Below are 25,248 nucleotides of genomic sequence, written 5' to 3' on the forward strand. Positions count from 1 at the left end.
TATAATAAATATATTTTGCACTATAAAAACAATATCAATGGAAGGGGAGCATGGGTATGGTTTGAATAAAAGGTATTTAGCAACATGTGTAGAGAGTTAACATATAATTCATAACATTCGATGACGGAGCTAATCTTTATTAACAGATTAACACTAAGATTTGTCAACTGTATTGATTAGATCTAATATTTTATGTTATATCATATTTACAGAGGAGTACATTGGCTCCAAGAAGGGCCCAGATCCCCTACTAAAATGAAAGAAGAAGAAGAAGACGTATTTAGTGTCAACAAAAACCTTTTCGCCTGACAGTCGGACTCATTTCAGAAAGTTGAAACAATATTTAAAGAAAGTTTTGCGGTTTAAGTGAATTGAAGAAAATCCACAATTTGAATCCGATTGCAGCAGAATTTATTATCCGACTAGAGCTGCCGCAATAATAAGCTTATAGATTGATTTACAGCCAGTCTGGATTTCGCATCAAGGTCTGTGTCTTTTAAGGTTTGTCAGCCCAATTCTGGCCACATTTTTTATCTTATTTACCATAATCATTTGGGATATGAATAATATAGTCAGGTTCTGTAGCCGTTTTCGTACATCTAGTTTGGCTAATCTTAAGGTTGTACTTGTAACTGTTACCATAACGGTTACAACTTTGTTTGTGATACTCGGTTGGAACTTTTTGTTGAGCGGTGTTGTAGATTTAGAGTTAAGATTATATTTACGGACAGGGAAACATTTCTAACAGAAATTATATGCTTTCCTGTCGTAAATAACGTGATTTAACCGAATTTGACCTTTAGGTTAATGTCTAGGAGAGGGCCGCATGAAGATATCACTGATATTCAATTTATTTTTACTAGAATATGTAGGAATGTATGTATATAATGGTATACCAGTGAGATAATTTAGTGAAAATCAATAATAGTCGAAATATCGACGATCAAACTCACGCTACTCTTGTCTTCCTCCCAGATTTTTCTAAGTCTGTTGTTATTGTTGACTGTGTCTTATTTTTGCTCAAATGAGCCCTGTAACCACTATAATCTGCAGACAAACTAGTCCACTATGAGGTCTTCACGTTTGGCCAATCACAGTGCGACAATACATTTTCTTTCCCAATGACGTCTTCACGTTTGGCCAATCACAGTGCGACAATACATTTTCTTTCTCAATGACGTCTTCACGTTTGGCCAATCACAGTGCCAATACATTTTCTTACCCATCACAATGCGACAATACATTTTCTTACCCAGCCATTTTATTTCGTTCCTAGACATCGAGGCCGTAGCAAGCACGTCATCTGATATTGCACAAGAAGTTGAAATTCCATCTTCTTGTCCTGACTGTTTCCTAAGTTACAATGAAATTGTTCTTACTTATTCGGGGTTATATTGAAAAACTAGTGGATTTGTGCCAGAGACACAATTTAATTTTACAAAATAAAAATTGTCCTGCATGTCAGGGAACTTTTGCAACGGCTTCACGTTTTCCTCAAAGCAGCAGCACATCTTTATCAACCAACAGGTTAAGGTAAGCTTCATTAATTTATGGAGTATATTATAATGGTGATAGTATAACGATGTACAGTATACAGCAGTACCATCACTTTGGATTTGGTTTGATGGATGTGTTAGGTAGTGTCCTTTAGGGGGGGTCGCAAGGGGGGGGTGAAGCCCCCCCTGGTAGGGGTACAGGGCTATTAGGCTAGGTTAGGTGGGTGTATTAGGTTCGGTGGTGCCCTGAAAATCACTGTGGCCTTAAGGGGGGTCCCCCCCCCTCGGTAGGCCTAGGTAGGGGTACAGGCCCCCCAGGGTAGGTTAGTTGGTTGTATTAGGTTCGGCAGTGCCCCGAAAAATCACTTTTCTCATCCTCCCCCCACCCAAAAACCCCGCTTCCCACTGGGGTCCCCCATAATTGTAGTAGTAGGGTTATGCTTACATTTTGTGTGTAAGAGTTAAGTCTTAGTTTCTTTTTTATTCATTTCCTCATGTTTCTATGCACTGTGCAACAATAATCTGGTTGTTTTTTGTCGTTTTTCGTCGTTAATACTTGAAAAACGGGTGCGGCCTTCTCCTAGACATTTACCGACCTTTATTTCAAACGCAAACAAACAGAACAATTTACTTCGACTATTTCGTTCCCCACTATACACTCGCTAAAACTAGTATGATGGAAATTTAGTCTAATTTGGTGAAATCACATTATTTACTACAGGAAAACATATATTCTGTCCAAAATGTTTCACCCTAAATCAAATGGTTCTTGCACTCGCTTCGCTCGCCCGAAAATAAAAACATCAAGCTCCTTATGTACTGGCAAGCAGTAATGATGAGCTGCACACGCTAACATCAATGATTGATTATTATTTCTTATATAATGATTCTCGGTATATTCTTTTGTTTAGAATAACTAATGGTTCTCACTGTGCTGTGCGCTCTCTTCACTCGCGGAAAAAGAAAAATATCAAGCTCCTATGTACTGGCAAGAGATACATGCTGAGGTGTGCATGCCCTCTCCTATTGGTTCTTATTTCTTGGTAATTATTCGATAGATTTTTCTAAATCTAAAAATCACAGACCTAAAAATAACCAAGAACGACACTTCAGGCACTAATTTTTGTGGTATGACGTTATGCGCTTTAAGAAGGTGGTAGCTACAGTTGGTAACAAATAAAAAGGATTTTGTAAGGACTGAAGGGAAGAACTTGAAGTGATAACAAAGGAAGTGGGAAATATAACCCCCCTATATAAGTTTTCATACGTACGGTTAAGTGATTGGTTAGCGGAAACATCAGTGTAACTACAGTTTTTGTAAAGTAAACTTGTTCAGAGCAAGTATTAGTTATTGGGAAAACAATGCAATTTGGCAATAAGTAAAAAATCATAAAGGACGTATGATTAGTAAGATAAAGTGAAGGAAAGAATAAATATTATTTTTGGGGAATACAGTACATTTAAATGTAATAACGGAGGCAACGACTTTTAACTTGAAAAAATGAGAAATATATCCGTGGGTATTGCATCAAAGAATGCATACGAACGGTATTAGGAGCGTCAAGTCTTGCAGTATACTTGAATGTTGTGAGTAAAGAGAAATATGTACATATGGGTATTGCAACAACGAATACATACATACGGTATTAGAAGGGTCAAATGCTTGAATGTCGCCAGTTAGAATGAGGAGGTCTTATAAGAAAAAAGTAATCCTATTGGTCAAAATAAAGGGGGACAAGGTTTATGCATATAAGTTCTAAAACTGGTTAACACGCACGTACGTATGAATGAACAGGAGCAAATAAAACCACTTTGTAGAATGTCCACAAACAAATGAAAAATATACCAGTAGTATAGGATATAGATGATTTGTGCAGTTTTCTATTAATTTATTATACATCCAAGAAAATTATGTATAGACAAGAAAAGGGATGTTTTACCATCATATACTGTTTTCCTAGTATGTTTTCCCCACCCAAAACCCCGGGTTCCCACTGGAGTTCCCCCATTATTGACTGATATATATATATATATATATATATATATATATATATATATATATATATATATATATATATATATATATATATATATAACGGATTTTGAGCGAAGCGAAAAATCTATTTTTCAATATTAATCTTACCCGATAATCATGTAGCTGTCAACTCTGTTGCCCGACAGAAATCTACGGTCGGGATACGTCAGCGATCGCTATTCAGGTGGGGGTGTACACAACAGCGCCATCTGTGGTCAGGTACTCTAGTACTTCTTGTCAACACCACCTCAATTTTTTTCCTCTGTCGTGCCTCCGGCTAGACCTACTTGGATACGCTGTTGATTCTGGAGTTATTGCTCACGATTTGGTGATGTATTTGCTCTAGAGTTTAGCCTTCGCTATTCAGGAAGCTATATCATTAGCTTAGCAAGTTTTTGGAATTAATTTAATTTAATTTTTTATTTAATTTTGGTACGAAGAGAGTATGAACTCTCTTTCACTTTTAAATGGCCGACCCTTCCCTTAGACGGAAGTGTTGGTGTCAAAGAGAGTATAGACTCTCTTAATTTTGCTTAACAAAGTTATAGATTTATTTTATATCTCTCCGCCTTTTATAGGCCTCTTTGATTAACTTCCTTTTATTATAAACTTATTAAAATTAATTTTTATATTTGTTTATATTCGACCTTTCCTAATAGTAGGCGGTCTTTTCTTGAACCGAAGTTAATTAACATTGAGCCCGTCATTTCGTTTTTACCTGTTAACATATTATGCTATTTTATTGTTTTTGAAAGAATTTCTTTGATAGTCTTGTACTGTTTTCAAAGTTGAACTAACGTTTTGTTTTGTCTCTGCAGTTGTTGACGTTCAGAACGTTCAACTTGCGCTCTATCGTTACGATAGAGAGAGAGTCTATCACGGTGTCACGTTGCAGTAAGAGTAAACCGATTCTAGCGTTTTGTTCATTCTTTCTCAGCTTAAATGGTTTTAATTCTAATAAAGGAACTTTTTATTTGGGAAACCTTTCAGTTTTTTTCCTTTAACAATAATATGTTTTAACGATATATATAATTGGGCTCTTCTCTCAGGTGCTAAGTCAAGAGAGAGAGAGAGAGAGAGATAGAGACGGAGGGAGAAAGAGGAGGATAAACGTTTCGTTCAAGCGGGTAACGTTGTTATCGTTTTTACTCTTCTCCCTAGTCTCTTTAGGGGAAGAAGGTAAACGTTTCTAGAGTTTTATTCTTGTTCTGAGGCTTTATGCGGTGAGAGATTTTAAACGTAGTTTATTTGATCTAGTGTTTAGTCTCTTTTCCAGCCACTGAATTATTTATCTTTCATTATGTTTTTCTGTTACATTGTAATACTGTTTTCGCAATTACTAACTTTTAATGAAGGATAGAATTGCGTGTTTCAGGTACAAACCACTTAAAGTTTCGAGTTCAGTGAAATAAGTGCAAACAGAAAATCAAAAGTGATAAGCGCAAAGTGTTACAGTGTTGCGTTCGAGGGTTCGTCTGTTCGTGCCAGTTGTTCGCCTAGTCTGGGACCTCTTACAAGCTCCCAAGCCCAGGGGAGAAGTAATGTCGAAGGACTTATGGGTTCAGCAGGCCTTGATCGACGAACAGACGTTTCCCTCCGTGGTTTCGGGTGTAACCAACTCACGTAGCCGACGTGATCACCCCACCCACACAAAGACGAGAGAGCCCATTTATTCCTCGTCTGCGGAAGAGGTTTCTCGCAGAAACCATGGACCAAATCTTGCAGCTTTTAAGTGCAAGTCGGTCCCTTCCGCGCAAGTCCAACTCCTAGGTGGTGCCATTAGCACTGGGTCAGTTCGGACTTGCTGCAGTACGACAACTGCACACCTCCCAGAGAGGCAAGGTGGTATCGCAACAGACAGTAACTCCGTCTGTTGCCGCACCAGCTGTTTTAGACACTCAGTTTCAACGGACAGTAGCTCCGTTTGTTGTTGTCTTTCTTAAACTCTAGTGGTCTATGCTGCTGACAATGCAGTCTCAGCTTGCGGTGTTGATGCAGGAGTTTCAGGCAGAGAAGGTTAACACACCTCCTCCTGCGAGCGCTCCTCCACCTCTACGCAGTCCAGCCTGCCAGACGTATGATGTTGAGGTTCCTCAAGCTACCTCCATGCGTGAGCTGCCGCATTGGGAGTTGCCAGATACCAGCTCTGTGCAGCAACCTCCACTTTCCTTGAGGCAGGAGCCTCTTGTCACGCGGCAACCTCCTCAACACTTGAGGCAGGAGCCTTATGCTTTGCAGCAACCTCCTCTACCCTTGAGGTAGGAGCCTCTTGCGTTGCGACTACCTCCTCCATCCTCGAGGCAGCAACCTCTTGCGGTGCGACAACCTCCACCATCCTCGAGGCAGCAACCTCAACTCCACCTCTGCGCAGTCCACCCTGCCAGACGTATGATGTTGAGGTTCCTCAACCTACCTCCACGCGTGAGCTGCCGCATTGGGAGTTGCCAGATACCAGCGCTATGCAGCAACCTCTTGCGTTGCGGCAACCTCCACCATCCTTGAGGCAGCAACCTCAACTCTTGCGGCAGCCACCTCCACTCTTGAGGCAACCTCAACTCTTAAGGCAAGAGCCTCAACTCTTGAGGAACCTCATGCTATGAGGCAGCCGCCTCAACGCATGCAGCAACCGCATTCTTCACAGCATGAGCCTCTCTCTGCGCAGCGTCCTCCTCAAACCATGAGGCAGGAGCCTCATGCTATGCGGCAATGGGCTCTCGTGGCATGGTTGGTTTCGACCTGGCCTTTCATTAGAAGGGGCTAGCGTTCGATCCCAAGTATGAGGTAGAAATTTATTTCTATTTGAACACGATGTTGTGTTGATATTTATCCATATTGACTCATTAGGGGTAATTTGAATGAATTACTACCAATTGTGTCACGTGGTGGCCCGGGGAAATCTGGTAAAACTCGCTGGTAAAGAGACTGATGTCTCAACAGGTAAATCCTCGGACAGCTAGATTAGGGTCAGGTTCAGATTTCCTTTTAAGAATAAATAACCGCCTCAACCCATGAGGCAGGAACCTCATACTATGCGGCATCCTCCTCAACGCATGCGGCATAAGCCTCATCCCTTGCAGCTTGAGCCTCATCCCATGCAGCATGAGTCTCATACCATGCAGCATGAGCCTCATCCCATGCAGCATGAGCCTCATCCCATGCAGCATGAGCCTCATCCCATGCAGCATGAGCCTCATCCCATGCAGCATAAGCCGCACGCCATGCAACATGCTCTGCTTACCTTACAGCATGCTCTACATACAGCATGCTCTGCATACAGCATGCTCTGCATACCTTACCGCATGCTTCTCAGTCACACATCTTTGGTTGTTGCCAACTCACTAGACTGTCAAGCAGTTTCATAACGTTGCCTTCTAGTCTGCTGCTTTTGCACCAGTGAAACCCTCACTGAGAGAACTTAGCTTTTCTCGGATATGGTTCCTGTATATGAGAAAGTGCTATTCTCCCTCCTTCTGATTTTCCCTTGAGGACTCTGTCATTTGGAGAGGAGCCTTTAGCTGCTTAGCCTCCTATGGACTTTTATTTAAGCATAGCATGCTTCCAGGGAGGGTAATGGTTCCACTTCAGTCGCTAACCCCGTCTGTTACCACACCTGCTCCCATAGACCTTGAGCTGTGTTGCAAGACATGCAGTCCAAGCTTAGTCCTTGTTAGAGGATTTTTGTTTACGGAGTCAGTGTGTCACTGGGAAGACGTTCAACAACCAGCAGAAGTGACTTGTTGTGACGCAGTGCGGCAACCTCAGCAACCCGATAAGGAGTTGCCTGTACGACCCAGACAGTCTAGACAGCTTCGGGTTGTCACTTTACTTCCTCGCTTCCCCATTGTTGACAGTTCACAGACTGTGTAGCAGTACCATGATCTTGTGTCCGGACCCGTCAGACGACTAGCTTTTAAGAGCTCCCACAAGTCGTCGCTGTCTGGAGATTCTCAGATGGACTATGGATCTGACCAAGGAACTGGGCCTCCTGGTCAATTTTGAGGAGTCCCAGCTCGTCCCATCCCAGACCATTGTCTACCTGGGTATGGATCCTCAGAGTCGAGCTTTTCGGGCTTTTCCGTCGGCCCCAAAGATATACTAAGCCCTAGATTGCATCCAGAGCATGCTGAGAAGGAACCGATGCTCAGTCAGGTAGTGGATGAGTCTAACAGGGACACTTTCATCGCTGCCCTGTTCATCGAGTTAGGGAGACCCCACCTCCCCCCCTTCAGTATCATCTAGCGGCTCACTGGATAAAGGACATGACGCTAGAGACGATCTCAGTTCCTGTTTCCGAAGAGAGGAGGTCTACTCTCACGTGGTGAAAGAACAGCTTTCTTCTCAAGGAAGTCTACCTTTGGCTGTTCAGAAACCCGACCGCCGTCTCTTCTCTGACGCATCAGACACGGGCTGGGGTGCGACTTTGGACGGACAGGAATGCTCGGGAACATGGAATCAGGAGCTAAGGACACTTCACATCTATTGCAAGGAGCTGTTGGCGGTTCATCTGGCCTTGATAAACTTCAAGTCCCTCCAGCTTAACAAGGTGGTGGAGGTGGACTCTGACAACACCACAGCCTTGGCTTACATCTCCAAGCAGGGAGGGACTCATTCGTGGAAGTTGTTCTAGATCGCAAGGGACCTCCTCATCTGGTTAAAAGATCGAAAGCTCACGCTGGTAACGAGGTTCATTCAGGGCGATATGAATGTCATGGCAGATCGCCTTAGCCGGAAGGGTCAGGTCATCCCCACAGAGTGGACCCTTCACAAGAATGTTTGCAGCAGACTTTGGGCCCTGTGGGGTCAGCCAACCATAGATCTGTTCGCTACCTCGATAACCTAGAGGCTCCCGTTGTATTGTTCTCCGATTCCAGACCCAGCAGCAGTTCACGTGGATGCTTTTCTGCTGGATTGGTCCCATCTCGACCTGTATGCATTCCCGCCGTTCAAGATTGTCAACAGGGTACTTCAGAAGTTCGCCTCTCGCAAAGGGACACGGCTGACGTTGGTTGGCTCCGCTCTGGCCCGCGAGAGAATGGTTCATAGAGGTACTGCAATGGCTGGTCGACATTCCCAGGACTCTTCCTCTAGGAGTGGACCTTCTACGTCTACCTCACGTAAAGAAGGTACATCCAAACCTCCACGCTCTTCGTCTGACTGCCTTCAGACTTTCGAAAGACTCTCAAGAGCTAGGGGCTTTTCGAAGGAGGCAGCCAGAGCGATTGCCAGAGCAAGGAGGACATCCACTCTCAGAGTCTATCAGTCTAAAGGGGAAGTCTTCCGAAGCTGGTACAAGGCCAATGCAGTTTCCTCATCCAGTACCACTGTAGCCCAGATTGCTGACTTCCTGTTACATCTAAGGAACGTAAGATCCCTTTCAGCTCCTACGATTAAGGGTTACAGAAGTATGTTGGCAGCGGTTTTCCGCCACAGAGGCTTGGATCTTTCCACCAACAAAGATCTACAGGACCTCCTTAGGTCTTTTAAGACCTCAAAGGAACGTCGGTTGTCCACTCCAGGCTGGAATCTAGACGTGGTCCTAAAGTTCCTTATGTCATCAAGATTTGAACCTCTCCAATCAGCCTCTTTTAAGGACCTCATATTAAAAACACTTTTCCTCGTGTGCTTGACAACAGCTAAGAGAGTAAGTGAGATCCACGCCTTCAGCAGGAACATAGTTTTTCACATCTGAAACGGCTACATGTTCCTTGCAGCTCGGTTTTTTGCTAAAACGAGCTTCCTTCACGTCCTTGGCCTAAGTCGTTCGAGATCCCAAGCCTGTCCAACCTGGTGGGGGACGAACTGGAGAGAGTACTTTGCCCAGTTAGAGCTCTTAGGTACTATCTAAAAAGGTCATAACCTTTACGAGGACAATCAGAAGCCTTATGGTGTGCTATCAAGAAGCCTTCTCTTCCAAGGTCTAAGAACTCAGTTTCTTACCTATTCAGGCTCCTGATTAGGGAAGCACATTCTCATCTGAAGGAAGAAGACCTTGCTTTGCTGAAGGTAAGGACACATGAAGTGAGAGCTGTGGCTACTTCAGTGGCCCTCAAACAGAACCGTTCTCTGCAGAGTGTTATGGATGCAACCTATTGGAGAAGCAAGTCAGTGTTCGCATCATTCTATCTCAAAGATGTCCAGTCTCTTTACGAGAACTGCTACACCCTGGGACCATTCGTAGCAACGAATGCAGTAGTAGGCGGGGGCTCAGCCACTACATTCCCATAATCCCATAACCTTTTTAACCTTTCTCTTGAATACTTTTTATGGGTTGTACGGTCGGCTAAGAAGCCTTCCACATCCTTGTTGATGTGGCGGGTGGTCAATTCTTTCTTGAGAAGCGCCGAGGTTAAAGGTTGTGATGAGGTCCTTTAGTATGGGTTGCAGCCCTTTATACTTCAGCACCTAAGAGTCGTTCAGCATCCTAAGAGGACCGCTACGCTCAGTAAGAAAGACGTACTTAATAAAGGCAGAGTAATGGTTCAAGTCGTCTTCCTTACCAGGTACCTATTTATTTTATGTTATTTTCGAATAACTAATAAAATAAAATACGGGATACTTAGCTTCTTTGTTAACATGTATGCTGGTCTCCACCCACCACCCTGGGTGTGAATCAGGTACATGATTATCGGGTAAGATTAATATTGAAAAATGTTATTTTCATTAGTAAAATAAATTTTTGAATATACTTACCCGATAATCATGATTTAATTGACCCACCCTTCCTCCCCACAGAGAACCAGTGGACCGAGGAAAAAATTGAGGTGGTGTTGACAAGAAGTACTAGAGTACCTGACCACAGATGGCGCTGTTGTGTACACCCCCACCTGAATAGCGATCGCTGGCGTATCCCGACCGTAGATTTCTGTCGGGCAACAGAGTTGACAGCTACATGATTATCGGGTAAGTATATTCAAAAATTTATTTTACTAATGAAAATAACATTTTTGGGTGAGATGGCCATGTCGTCCTGATGGAAGTTCCTATAGGGTAGCTTCCTAGGGTATATTACAACTACGGCGATATTCCCAGAGAATTTACCTTAAGGTACCAGAATTCTAACTCCTGGAGCGAGTATCCCTCGTGAAAGGGATATCGCGACATATCAGAGGACGTATTCTTGACACGCCACATGGCAATCTGCATCCTGGACAGAGATTTCGTCTCGTAGGAGGGATTGGCAAGAAACGAATTCGGGAAAGAAAAAGGGGAGCCGCTCCCAAGGCTTCCCTATCCTCCGATTCGTATGCGTGCCTGGCGCCAATCCTGGCGCCATCTGTATTCCTTGTAGTGTACACGAGGTGCTACAGATACTGTATGTAGGGAGGGGTCCTACAGCCCTTTCTTAGAAAGGCAAGGGCGGGTCCATCAGGACGACATGGCCATCTCACCCAAAAATAGATTTTTCGCTTCGCTCAAAATCCGTTTTTTGGGCTCAAGCCATGTCGTCCTGATGGAAGTGTACCAGAGCATTACTGTATCTGTGGATTCTCAGAACGTGCCGTACTCCCCGGATGTAATTTTTTCCCGGTCGACTAGACCTAGAGACCTAAGATGTTACCGTTATACATCTTTTCAACTAACTATAAACCATGTTAGAGCTTCCTGCCCCCTACAGGGAAGAGTCCTACTAGACTCTGGAAAAGTCTCGAAGAGTACATATACCTATGTATGAATACCAGGCAAGCTAATATAGTGGTCTCGCCCTATATTAAGTAAAGCATAGTTTGTAAAGAACCACTGCGTCAATATGAAATATCGACCAGTTCTCCGCACAATACTTGTATTGGACAAAGGTTTTATATCCGTATAGGAGGAAAACCAATGCAATATAGCTTGCATAAAGGAACAATTCTATTAGAATTATCCCAGATAAGGTACATAGAATGAATGCTCAATTATACCAATAAATTGACACAGGTGAAGGAGACGCAAGGTTCTCAAGAACCAGTTTATTGACAGGCAATAAATAGACAGGTTAACCATAATTATATATATATATATATATATATATATATATATATATATATAAGAAGAGGATAACCCAAAACTTTAAGCATAAGTATGATAGTAAACAGAGCTTGTTTGTCTGAAAGAAAAACATTAAATGCCACTTTTAAGATACCGAGGTATCAAAGTCATAAAAGTCTGTATTACAAATCAATGACATTAGCGTTAGAAACGCTCGGCACACATGTCTGCACTTATGCTAGGTTCACCTTCGGAAATGGAACAGTCTACATGGGCAACACAGTGCCCTCACTTAGTTTGTAGTACAGTATGTAACTACACACTCACCATGGAATTAATCGTCCCAATTAAGACCACTGTTCCTCGCAGAGTTAAACAGTTGGGTTAACACTGCGACCCACTGCTACCACAGATCTCTTTAGTTCCTCTACTTGCTTCGCATAGTGGCGAAAGAACACTCTGGAAGACTTCCAGCCAGTGTATGAACGGAGATGTTCAAAATCCATACAATTAAAGAAATTTAAGGATGAGGCAACTTTCCTCGGATCGTGACCTGCGGGTGTATTGTCAGGATCCGCTCTGCGAATAAAATATGTGATTTTCGCTCTGAGTTGATTCAGAGATAAATTTGAGCCTGATGTTTCTCCCCTGAATAGTTGACCACCCTTGAAGTCTGAAGTTCTATGAAGATAGACCTTTAGGCATTCTACTGGACATAGAGATGCATCTTCTTTCAGAGGGCAGATTCTCCAGGGACCCCACCTGTTGGTGGGTAACTCATTCTTGGCGAGAAACGTAGGATCCGGAAACAGGTTCAGTTCTCCCCCAACCAGGAACTGAACACGACCTGCCTCTCTCGAGAGGCTACAATCTCACTAACCCTGGCCCTGGACGCGAGTGCAAAATAGGAAAATAACTTTTTGTGTCAAATCCTTTAACGCACACTCTTCATTGCTCAACAGAGAAGCGAAATGAAGAACTTGTCTAAAGACCATGAAATGGGCTTTGGAGGTGCTGAAGGTCTGAGCCTAGCACAGGCTTTCGGGACTTTATTAAAGATCTCGTTACCTAGGTCGACCTGGAAGGCATATAGAATGGGTCTTGTCAAAGCAGACTTACACGCTGAAATCGTGTTAGCTGCCAATCCTTGACCATGGAGGTGGAGAAGAAAGATAAGCAGAAGTCTGTCAAGATCTCCTGCGGATTCTTCGCCTTGACAAAAGGCCACCTATTTTCTCCAAGATGACTCATATTGCCTTCTAGTAGATTTGCACTTATATTCCTCAAGGAAGTCTATGCTGGCTATCGAAATCCCGAAACGCTTTCTCACCGCTAGGGAGAGAAAATCATGAGCTGCAGGGTCCGGGTTTTCTGTAATGAAGCGCAGACAGTCGACTTCTGGACTCGCTGGGTCAGAACTGGATCTGGTAGCGGTACAAACTTCAGCTACAGTTCCAATGCCAGGAGGAACCACACGCTGTTCGGCCACTTGTGGGCCACTATTGCCGCTACCCCTTGAAGGATCTCAGTTTGTTGAGGACCCTCAACAGAAGGTTGTGAAGAGGGAACAGATAAATCTTGGACCATCTGTTCCAGTCGAGGGACATCGCGTCCACTGCTTCCGCTAAGGGGTCCTCGTACGGGGCACGTACAGGGGCAACTTCTTGTTGTCTTTCGTCGCAAAGAGGTCTATCTGCAATTCTGGGACTGATTCAGAATGAAGGAGAATGATCCTGCGTCTAAGGACCATTCCGGCTCTATCGGTGTGAACCTGGATAGAGCGTCCGCTGTCACATTGCGGACTCCTTGAAGGTGAACTGCTGACAGGTACCACTTCTTCTTTTCCGCCAATCGGAAGATGGCCAACATCACCTGGTTGAAAGGTGGTGACCTCGATCCTTGTCGATTCAAGTATCTCACAACTACCTCGCTGTCCGTCACCAACCTTGTGTGGATCAAGTGACGCGGGGAGACTTTCTTTAAGGTAAGGAGCACTGCCCTAGCTTCGTGAAAGTTTTATGTGAAAGGTCTTGAATAGCTTGGACCAAGTCCCCTGGACTTTTTTCCGATGAGAGTGACCTCCCCATCCCTCCTTCGAGGCGTCTGAGTGAATCGTCACCGACGGGGGAGATAGCTGAAGAAGAACCGACTTCTTTAGATGTCTGGCTTGGGACCAAGGCCTGAGAAGAGTACTTAGCCGAAGCAGCTGGTCTTCTCAGATCTCTTCGCGCGTTTGATGCATAACTTCTCCAAACTCCGATTGCATCCTTTAGCTGTGCTCTTAGCACTGGGTCTGTCACCGAAGCAAACTGGAGAGAGCGCAGTACCCTCTCCTGCTCGCGTCTTGATATCCTTTCGGAATCTAGAAGTCTCTTGACAGAACCCGCTATCTCCTTCCTTTTCTTTGCCGGGATGGAGAAACGGTGTGACAAAAGGTCCCAGTGGATTCCCAGCCACTGGAACTTTTGAGATGGAGAAAGTCGAGACTTTTTTCTGTTGATCTTGAAGCCTAGGTACTCTAGGAACTGGATCACATGACTGGAAGCTTGCAAGCATTCTGTCTCAGATGCTGCCCACACCAACCAGTCGTTCAGGTAGGCTACTACCTGAATTCCCTTTAGGCGTAATTGTTTGAGAGCTACGCTCGCAAGCTTCGTAAAAATCCTTGGGGCTATGTTTAGCCCGAATGGCATGGCTCCGAAGGTGTATAGTCTTCGTTGTAGCCTGAACCATAGGTAGGGGGAGAGTCGATGGCTAATTGGAATGTGCCAATAGGCGTCTGACAAGTCTATAGAGACGGAATATGCCCTCTTGGGCAGTAAGGTCCTTATGTGTTGCAGTGTTAGCATTTTGAATTTGCAATTCACTATGAACTTGTTGAGTGGCGACAAGTCCAGAATGACTCTGAGCTTTTCCGAGTCTTTCTTGGGAGCACAAAACAGCCTCCCTTAGAAATTGATGGGCTTCACCCTTCGGATCACCTTTTTTCTCCAACAGTTCTTGAACGTACTCCTCCATAACGGGGGTGGAGTGTTGGAAAAACCGAAGGCACAGGGGTGGAGTGCTGTACCAGCTCCCGCCCAGTCCATTCTTGAGTAGGCAGTGGGCCCAGGGATCGAAGGTCCACCGATCCCCGAAATTTCAGAAGTCTCCCTCCTACCGGTATCACCTCACTTGGACTGCCGTCCTGAGGTCTTGCCTTCCTGACCACGACCACCCCTGAATCCCCTTCCCCTTGAGGGGCATCTAGACAAGCCTCTGGCTGCTCCTCTAGGCTTTGCTCGAAAGGAAGTAGACTGCCCTTTGAACGCTGGGGTGAATGCCGTAGACTGTGTCGACACGGCCTGGGGTACCCACTGAAAAGTGGTCGGGGTTTGTGCCACGATCTGGGGCACTGGGGGCAATGGCAATTGCAGTTGCTGTTGCTGTCTAACAGGCTTGGCTGGCCGAGACGGTAGCCTAGTCCTCATAGTCTTCCTCTTTGGTTGAGGACCCTCATCCGGGGAAGACTTTCTTTTGATAGCCAGGCCCCACTTCTGGAGATGGTTTCTATTCTCCAAGGCGGCCTTATCAACAACTTCTTTGACCAAGTCGGTAGGGAAAAGGTCTTTTCCCCAAATGTTGGAGGAGATTAGTTTCCTTGGCTCGTGCCTCACCGTAGCCGAGGTAAACACGAACTCCCTACAAGCTCTCCTTGCCTTGACGATGCCATAAAGGTCCTTCGTCACTGTGGCCAGATGAGTCTTGGCCACTACCATGAACATTTCATGGACCTTGGGGTCACTTGCCATTGTCTCGAGAGTAGTTTGAAGAGACATTGAGGCAGTCAGTCTTTCTTTTGTATCGAACTCACTTCGCAAAAGAAAGTCAGACAGCTTAGGGAGGTCCTCGCCGAACTGACGTCCGGCAATATCAGCCTCCAACTTTCCAACTGAGAACGTAAGATGGACGTCCTTCCAGTCTTTGTGGTCCATAGGCAGGGCCAGCGACAAGGGTTTACACTCCTCTAGGGAGGGGCAAGGCTTGCCTGCCTCGACTGCTTTTAGTACAGCCAGAAACCCTTTCTGTAAAAGGGGAAGGCTCTAGTAGGCGAGGACACAAAGGAAGGGAGCTTCCTGTTCAATGCGGCTACCTTTGAGTTAGAGAAGCCCCTCTCTTTCATCGAGGATGAAAGTAGAGCTTGAGCCTTAGCATGGTCCATCACTATGACCTCCTCCGGCTCTGTCTCCTCCTTTGAAGCTGGTTCCTTCCTCAGCCGGACATAACAGTCCGGATATGATGCCTTGCTGGGCCAGAATTCCACCTCCTCCAGGGGAACTGAGCCCAGCTTATCCGAGATGACGATCTTTCCAGTCGTCATCGGCATGTGCTCAGCATACCTCCATGGGTTAGCATCTGAGCACAAGGGAAGGTCTTTCACATTGAGCTTTTTCTGGGGCCCATGTGATTCTGCAAGGCACTGCATTGGCAGTTCCATTGCAGCTGCCTTCTCCTGATTCTCCTTCTGCATTTGTTGGATCATTCCAACAATAGAAGAGAGGGCCTGTCCCAGCTCTACTGGGAGACCGGCCGATGTTGAGGGAATAGGCTCCGGAATCTGAACCGGAGTAGCCGACACCTCGTCGACGTCTACCTCTACAACGTCTGGGGCTTGAACTTCATCCTGGGCTTCTGCCAGGAGGTCTTCCTCCAGACACTCGTCCACATCAGACATCCTGTCATCTAACTGGATGTCTTGCATCGCGACCGCGACTTCAGCATCCACCTGGATCTGAACTTAGGGGATCTCCTCTTGAGGCTGGGGAATCACTGCATCAGCTGATGCCTTAGGGAAAAGATACGCCCTCATCTTCTCACTTGGAAGATAAGGGCCAGAAGTGTTCTTTTGGAAGCCCCTTACCCAGGTATGAAGCTTCTTCCTAGCTATATCCCTTGATTCCTCTGTTCTAGGGGAATCAAAGGTCTCAGTAATCAGGTTAGTGCACACAGTACATACCTGAGGGTCCCAATGCCGGAGATCATCCTTGGAGACAGCGTATGCTGCGTGTCTTCTACAAAACTCATGTCCGCAGAGGTTCTTGCTGCGGTCGTTGCAGAAAGCACTTCCGCACTTCGGAGTGTCCTTCTGTAAAGAGAAGAAATTTCCATGAGTATCAAGTGAACTATGTATCACTGGATATGCATAGTATAGCATAACAATTCAGAAAGGAAAGACACACACTTGTGTTTCCCTCACAACCCATTGCTGCAGCCTTCCAGATAATAAAATCAAATGGTTAATCTCTTCTAGAGTAACCAATGCAAAGTTTCCAGAGGAAACAGGTGGAGCTCACACCTAAGCAATGATTTTAAAAACCTGGATAATAGACAGGAAAGAACTCACTTTCCTATCTGTAGGGCAACAGCAAAGGGATGTGTAAGAAAACACAATAGTGTTAGAACACACAGTGCTGTACCAAAACCCTTACCATAGTTTTCTTCTTACTGTATACGTTTTACTGAAGAATACTAGTACAGTATAGGGGGATACGTGCCGGCCGGCACACACCATAACTAGCTTTAAAGTATACTACTTAACAGCTATAAGGCGGCAGCACTCTGGTTCAAATGCATGTGCCGGTCGGCAGCAACTGCCGGCCGGCAACAGCCAATGTCGGCCGGCAACGGCTGCCGGCCGGCAACTACACAAGGTAGTACCCAGCTGCCGGCCACACTCTTGGTGACCGGCAGACAAGGGCTGACATAAGCCGGCCGGCAAAGGTACAAGACCATGCCAGCCGGCAGCAAAGGAACCAGAGGACTACACCTGCCCGGCTGCCGGCCTCATAGGCCGGCAGCCGGGTCGGGTACAGCACTAGAAGAAAAATAGAATGGATGCCGGGAAAAGAGTGTACACTACCTCCAAGCCCGGCAATCCGAAAGAGTGCATATAAGGAAGGGGAGAATCTAATTCAGGCTTCCTGACCAATGCCGTCTGGCTCTACAGGCAGGCATGGATGAGGGACCAAGAGAGGTCCGGGCAGCACTCAAAAATATAAGACCCTTGCCGGCCGGCAAGGGGCCGAGTCAATTCCACATCCTAACCTATACTAGGTCCAGATGTAGAACGACGTACAGTACAGTAATGGCTAGGCCATTACGGAGAAAGAGGGGGAAGGGACAAGAGGGTCCTACCAACCTTGCTTTAGTTACAGATCACCCGCAGCCAAGAAACTTATCTTAGCCTAAGGGAGATCTAAGGGGGAAGGCCAGCAATACTTGCCAGCTCCCAGAGCACCAAAGCAAGGAAGGTGTTGCTACTCCCAGGGAAAGAAACTTATCCTCCCCCGAGAACAGCAACAAGGACTAGTCTGGTAGATCACAAAAGAAGGAATCATATCCACAGAAACCTTCGGTAGTGACCTAAGGAGGCTAAGTCCCCTTTGTCTGTGTCAGGCCAGCGAGGGAGACTCTGCCCCAAGCCAGACAAACACAGACTCAGACTAAAAAACTCTGTTGTTCTGTCCCTCTTTGAACCATACTACAGGAACAGGAAGGTTCAGTAACACCCCAGTATAGTTTTATCGAAAATAAATTTGGAAAAAACCACTTAGGGATAAGCCCAAGGCTTAAACAGAGGGAAAGGGATTGCATACCTTCTCCAAAGAAAAGAAAGCAACCAGGGAGTATGATAAAGTATACTAAGGCTCCATAAGCAACTTAGCCTAGGCATCAAGAGAATCGATTACCTAAATCACCGAAACTCACTCGTATACTATCTTGGAAATATTCCACACAGTCTTAAATGTATAAAACATAGCCTAAAGCTTCAATAAAATTTTTATTACACTCGGAAAAACCAAAATCATGCATGAAGTACTAGGACCAAACGACTAGGCTACATGGCCTAGCGTAGCCCAGAATGGCGAATGCTTCGCCAAAATAATACTAAGCACGAAAGGAAATCCTATGTAATGCTAAATAGCTAAAATTTATTAAAGCAAAACAACCAGGAATGTCGCTCTGACTAACTAAACTTATACCTAGCGAGCGACAGCGTCCAGGACGCCTCTGGTAGGCTACGGCTCTTGTAACAAAGATTAATCCTATTAATCACTCAAAATTTACCAAGAGCCTACATTTATACATAAAAGACATTATACTCAACTTATCAGAGGCCGACGAAGACGGAGAGGCCATAAAAAGTAGAATAAATCCAAGATTTGCAAGAAACACAGGAAAAAACACCGAGTTGTTAAGCTACGCAAAAAGGAATACAGATGGCGCCAGGATTGGCGCCAGGCACACATACGAATCGGAGGATAGGGAAGCCTTGGGAGCGGCTCCCCTTTTTCTTTCCCGAATTCGTTTCTTGCCAATTCCTCCTACGAGACGAAATCTCTGTCCAGGATGCAGATTGCCACGTGGCGTGTCAAGAATACGTCCTCTGATATGTCGCGATATCCCTTTCACGAGGGATACTCGCTCCAGGAGTTAGAATTCTGGTACCTTAAGGTAAATTCTCTGGGAATATCGCTGTAGTTGTAATATACCCTAGGAAGCTACCCTATAGGAACTTCCATCAGGACGACATGGCTTGAGCCCAAAAATATATATATATATATATATATATATATATATATATATATATATATATATATATATATATATATATATATATATATATATATATATATATATATATATATATATATATATATACAGTATATATTTTAAACATAAATTGTTCCGTAACCGAAATACAAACCTTACGTATTTAAATTGGGTTTACTTTCGGCGTACTGTAGCTGAAATTGATGAGCCAATAGATTTTAACGAGGGTTAACTACCCCCGCGCTAGTTAGCAGGGGTAGGGGAAGGGGTAGCTTGCTACCCCTCCCCCCCACATACCGGTGATTTGTCTCACTTCACTTTTGGCTCGGACGATGTGCAGACGTGTCTGTCTATCGTCCTCGTTGTTGATAGCCTTAATCTTTTTCTTTGCTTTTCCTCAGCTGTGTGTTTGGAAGTTGGCCTCGTCCTTTGGTATTCATCATGCGCAAGTGCCCTGGGATTGCCGGCCGCCCTTGCGGTACCTTCATGTCGATGGTGGATACCGATCCTCACACCCCTTGCCCGCAGTGTCGAGGCCGACGGTGTGACAGGGAAAATACGTGTAGGGAGTGGTCTGCCTCTCATTGGGAGAGGTTTGCCCGCCAGCGTAAGAAGAAGTCCAAGAGAAACCGTTCTCCTTCAGGGGCTGCCTTGAAGGAGGAAGGCTCTAGGGACTCTTCTTCCGCCGCCCAAACCTCCTCCGAAGCTCCCACTCGTCCAGCCTCACGTTAGAGGCCTCCAAGTGGTAGCGCAGACACTTGTTCTGTTTCCCGAACACAGGGTGCGGGAGAGGGCGTCGCCTCCCATCGCGGGGCGGCTCCCCCTCCTCCCCCGGGGGAGGATTTTGATAACGTTGATACAGTGAACCCTCGTTTATCGCGGTAGATAGGTTCCAGACCCGGCCGCGATAGGTGAAAATCCGCGAAGTAGTGACACCATATTTACCTATTTATTTAACATGTATATTAAGACTTTTAAAACCTTCCCTTATACGTAGTACTGTTAACAAACTACCCTTTAATATACAGAACACTTAATGCATGTACTACAGTACCCTAAACTAAAACAGGCACAATTATTAAAGGCGATTTTATATCATGCGTTTCCTAAACACGCCAAAAAGCACGATAAAAAATGTCAACCAATGTTTTGTTTACGTTTATCTCTGATCATAATGAAGAAACAAACGCATTTACACATCTGTGTATAGGTTAGTTTTTGCATCGATTATATTGATTATTCAGTACAGTATGTTGATTTTGTTATTACCAATGTTTTACTTAATTTTTCTTAGGACTTCCAAATGAAATGTTTTTCTTTATGACGCCGCCTGAAACGACGGCGTAATAAAGTACGCTCAGTAAACAAACGAAGGCATTTAACGCGCATGATGAAAGTGATAAATAATATTACAGTAAAAGCTTTTAGAAAATATGTTATTACAAATATTATTTACCGTATCTATATAAAATCATACATACGTAGCAAAGCAGGAAAACAATTTACGAGAGAGAGAGAGAGAGAGAGAGAGAGAGAGAGAGAGAGAGAGAGAGAGAGAGAGAGAGAGAGAGAGTTGTTTTACGTAGGTAAATGTAAATTTAAAAAAAAAAAAAATAGCCCCATTTCATATAAAATAAGTTATTACAAATATTTTACTTTATCATATTACAGTAGTCTGTATAATACTGTAAAGTTCAGTACAGTATGTTGTTGTTGTAGTCGTGGGGATGAAATTCTCACGAAACAAAAACACGGCATTCAATTACAACAGCTGATTCATTCTCTCTCTCTCTCTCTCTCTCTCTCTCTCTCTCTCTCTCTCTCTCTCTCTCTCTCTCTCTCTCTCTCTCTCTTCGTGTTACAGTATACAATACTTACATTTAGATGAAGAAACTAAAATTAGTTTTCTTAGTGTCAATTAAATACGAAATGAAAAATTTTCAATATTAAACTTACCCGATGATCATATAGCTGTCAGCTCTGCTGCCCGACAGAAAAACCTACGGGCAGAATACGCCAGCGATCGCTATACAGGTGGGGGTGTACATCAACAGCGCCATCTGTCAAGTAGGTACTCAAGTACTCGATGTCAACACAGAATCAATTTTCTCTCTGTCGTGCCACTGGCAAGACCTACTAAATACGCTGTTACTAACTGGATTTGTTTTCACAACTATTTGGTGAAGTACACTATTCCAGTTTTGAGCTTTCGCTATGCAGGGGTTTTATCTTCATTTCAAAACTTGAACTCGTTTTGGATAGATTTAATTATGGTGACAAAGAGAGTATGGACTCTCTTTCACTTTTAAATGGCCGACCCTTCCCTTAGACGGAAGTGTGTTTAGGTTTTTAGTAATTTTGCTTAACACGTTATAGATCTATATATTTTATATCTCTCCGCCTTTATTAGGCCTCTTCGATTAACTTTCCTTTTATTATAAACATATAAAAATAAATTTTTATGTTTTGTTTATATGCGACCTTTCCTGATAGTAGGCGGTCCTAACTTGGAACCGAAGTTAATCAACGTTGAGCCCGTTATATCGTATTTAACCTTTAAAGAATTTAAAACTTTTTAAATTTAATGTTTTATGAAAGAATTTCTTTGATAGTCTCGTACTGTTTTCAAAGATGAACTAACGTTTAGTTTTTTAGTCTACGCAGTTGTTGACGTTCAGGACGTTCAACATGCGCTCTATCGTTACGAGAGAGAGAGTGTATCACGGTTTCACTTTGCAGTAAGAGTAAACCGATTCTAGCGTTTCGTTCATTCTTTCTTAGCTTAAATGGTTAAATTCTAAATTAAAGGAACTTTTTATTTGTATAACCTTTCAGTTTTTTCCTTTAGCAAATAACATGTTTTGACGATATATAATTGGGCTCTTCTCTCAGGTGCGAAATCTAGAGAGAAAGAGAGAGATAGAGACGGAGGGAGAGAGAGGAGAAAAAACGTTTCGTTCAAGCGGGTAACATTGTTCTCGTTTTACTCTCCTCCCTAGTCGCTGGAGGGGAAGAAGGTAAAACGTTTCTAGGGTTTTATTCTTGTTCCCAGGCTATGTGCGGTGAGAGATTGTAAACGTAGTTTATTTGAACTAGTGTTTAGTCTCTTTCCCAGCCACTGAATTCTTTATCTTTATATATGTTTTCTGTTGCATTATACGACTGTTTTCGCAATTACTACCTTTTAATGAAGGGTAGGATTGCGTGTTTCAGGTAGAAATCAGTAAAAGTTTCGATTTCAGTGAAATAAGTGCAAAACAGAAAATCAAAGTGATAAAGTGATATGCGCAAAGTGTTACAGTGTTGCGTCCGAGGGTTCGTCTGTTCGTGCCTGTCGTTCACCTAGTCCGGGACCTCTTGCAAGCTCCCAAGCCCAGGGGAGAAGTAATGTCGAACGACTTATGGGTTCGTCAGGCCTTGATCAACGAACAGACGTTTTTCCCTCCGTGGTTTCGGGCGTATCTACCCAAGATCGCCCCACCCACACAAAGACGAGAGAGCCCATTTACTTCTCGTCTGCGGAAGAGGTTTCTCGTAAGAAACCTTGGACCAAGGTCTCGCAGCTTATTAAGTGCAAGTCGGTCCCTTCCGCGCAAGTCCAACGGCCCAGGTGTAGCCACTGGGTCAGTTCGGACTCGCTGCAGTCTTCCGATGACTGCACACCTCCTAAGAGAGGTAAAGCGGTACCGCAACAGGCAGTAACACCGTCTGTTGCCGCACCTGCTGCTGTAGACCCTAAGTGGTCTTTGCTACAGTCTATGCAGACACAGTTAGCATCTTTTTTGCAGGAGTATCGTGCGGAGAAGGTTGACGCTGCACCCGTTAGCCTACAACCTACCACGGTTGTGCGCCCAGCAGACGCTGTGGCTGCCTGCTCCCACACTCCAGCTGTGAGAGCTCCTCCACCCATGTGCAGTCGACCCTGCCAGACGCATGCTGACGTTCACAGACGCACCCGTTAGCCTACAACCTACCACGGTTGTGCGCCCAGCAGACGCTGTGGCTGCCTGCTCCCACACTCCAGCTGTGAGAGCTCCTCCACCCATGCGCAGTCGACCCTGCCAGACGCATGCTGACGTTCACAGACGCACGGAACCCTCTGTTGACGTGCGTGTGCTACCACAACAACAGGAGGGTGGAGTTAAGCTGCCGTGTTTTGACACGGTGCGTCAGCCTCCGCAACCCACTGTGGTTACCGCCACTCGCCCGCAGCAGACTAGTCAGTCAGGAGTTGAGGCTTCCCCACACAGCTTTGGTTGTTGCCAGCTCACAGACTGTCAAGCAGTTACATGACGTTGCCTTCTGGTCTGCTACTAATGCACCAGTGCTGTATGTCCTCACGCACCTGTTGTGGTTGACAGTTCAGTTTTTTGACAGTTCACAGACTGTCAAGCAGTTACATAACGTTGCCTTCTGGTCTGCTGCTAATGCACCAGTGCTGTATGTCCTCACGCACCTGTTGTGGTTGACAGTTCAGTTTTTGACAGTTCACAGACTGTCAAGCAGTTACATAACGTTGCCTTCTGGTCTGCTGCTAATGCACCAGTGAGACCCTCACTGAGATAACCTAGCTTTTCTCGGACAAGGTTCCTGTAGATGAGAAAGTGCTGTTCTCCCTCCTACTGATATTCCTTTGAGGACTCTGTCATTTGGAGAGGAGCCTTAAGCTGCTTAGCCTCCTATGGACTTTAATTAAATCATGATGATTTTTTATGGATCTTCGTCCGGATCTTGTAACTGCTGCTCCTCGTTCGCCTCACGTCAGAACTTACACTAGGCCTAGCTACTTCGAAGCCGTTGTTGTTAAGCTAGTGCTCTCTCGCTCTCCTAGAGAGCGTTACGTCGGCTAGGCGACTGGTTTTTGCACCAGGAGGAGTTTTAGGGATACAGCCTTTTGATTTCCCTTCTTTTTATCTGGCTTATAGAGCGAGAGTCTGATAGGACACGAGAGAAGTTCTCAGCTTGGGAGTTCATGCCTCTGCCCAGGTAGACTTCTCAATTCGGGTAGACTCGGCCAGGCGCATAGCCAGGAGACGCTCCAGTTGTTTACAGGTCAACTTCTCAACTTTTGTCGAGCCTTTGAAGTTTTGCTGTACTATTATGTCACACATAACAAGGCTTCCAGGGATGGTAAATGGTTCCGCTTCAGTCGCTAACCCCGTCTGTTGCCACACCTGCTCCCGTAGACCCTAATGGGCTTTGCTGCAAGACATGCAGTCCAAGCTTGTGTCCTTGATAGAGGACTTAATACGGAGAAGAACCTTCTGGCCAACAACCTTCCTACCGGTTGGTTGTGCGCCCTGTTGACGCTGAGGTATCCTACTCGCGTCCGCCAGTTGAGGTGGTTCCTCCACCGATGCGACCCAGTGTGGGTTGCCAGTCGCACGTTGACGTTAAGCGACGCTCGGAGGTGGTTGTTGACGTTCAGTGTGTCACTAGGAAGACGTTCAACAACCAGCAGAGGTGACTTGTTGTGACGCAGTGCGTCAACCTCAGCAACCCGGTAGGGTGTTGACTGCACAACCCAGACAGTCTAGACAGTTTCGGGTTGACGCTGTACTTCCTCGCGTCCCCATGGTTGTTGACAGTTCACAGACTGTGCAGCAGTACCATGATATTGCGTCCGGCTCCGTCACGCATCCACCAGTGCGACCGGATTCAGCGAGTCAGACGTTGCCCACTCCGTTGCCGTTTCCTCATCAGTTTCGGATGAGGAACCCTCTGATGAGGACGTTGCTGAACAAGACGATCAACCCCCAGCCCTGCTATCCATCCAGAAGATGCTGAAGAAGGAACGCTGCCCTGTCAGGCTGTGGATGAGTCTGGTAAGGACACTGTCATCCGTGGTTCAATTTGTGTCACTAGGAAGACTACACCTCCGTCCTCTTCTATACCATCTAGCTTTTCACTGGAAAAAGGACAAGACGCTAGAAGCGGTCTCGATCCCGGTTTCCGGAAAGATAAAGTCTGGTCTGACTTGGTGAAAGGACTTTATCAACCTTAGAAAGGGTCTTCCCCTGACTGTTCAGACTCCCAACCACGTTCTCTTCTCGGACGCATCGGACGTAGGCTGGGGTGCGACATTTGACGGTAGGGAATGCTCGGGATTATGGAACTCGAGTCAAAGGACAATGCATTTCAAATGCAAGAAGCTAC

The 25,248-nt window shown here is 45.1% G+C and overlaps 1 long non-coding RNA gene across 3 annotated transcripts in view; it reads left to right on the forward strand.

Annotated features, from left to right (window-relative positions):
- The first annotated feature begins 284 nt into the window (after positions 1-284).
- LOC137626344 (uncharacterized) overlaps positions 285-25,248 on the forward strand; it is a 674,176-nt gene continuing 649,212 nt past the window's right edge. The window contains exon 1 of one of the 3 annotated variants that reach the window (XR_011041019.1): positions 285-501. This is a non-coding gene — a long non-coding RNA (uncharacterized lncRNA). The remainder of the gene's footprint in view (positions 502-25,248) is intronic. The other 2 variants (XR_011041017.1, XR_011041016.1) reach the window with 2 other exon arrangements.

Source organism: Palaemon carinicauda, chromosome 33 (assembly GCF_036898095.1).
Source record: "Palaemon carinicauda isolate YSFRI2023 chromosome 33, ASM3689809v2, whole genome shotgun sequence".
Taxonomy (NCBI): domain Eukaryota; kingdom Metazoa; phylum Arthropoda; class Malacostraca; order Decapoda; family Palaemonidae; genus Palaemon; species Palaemon carinicauda.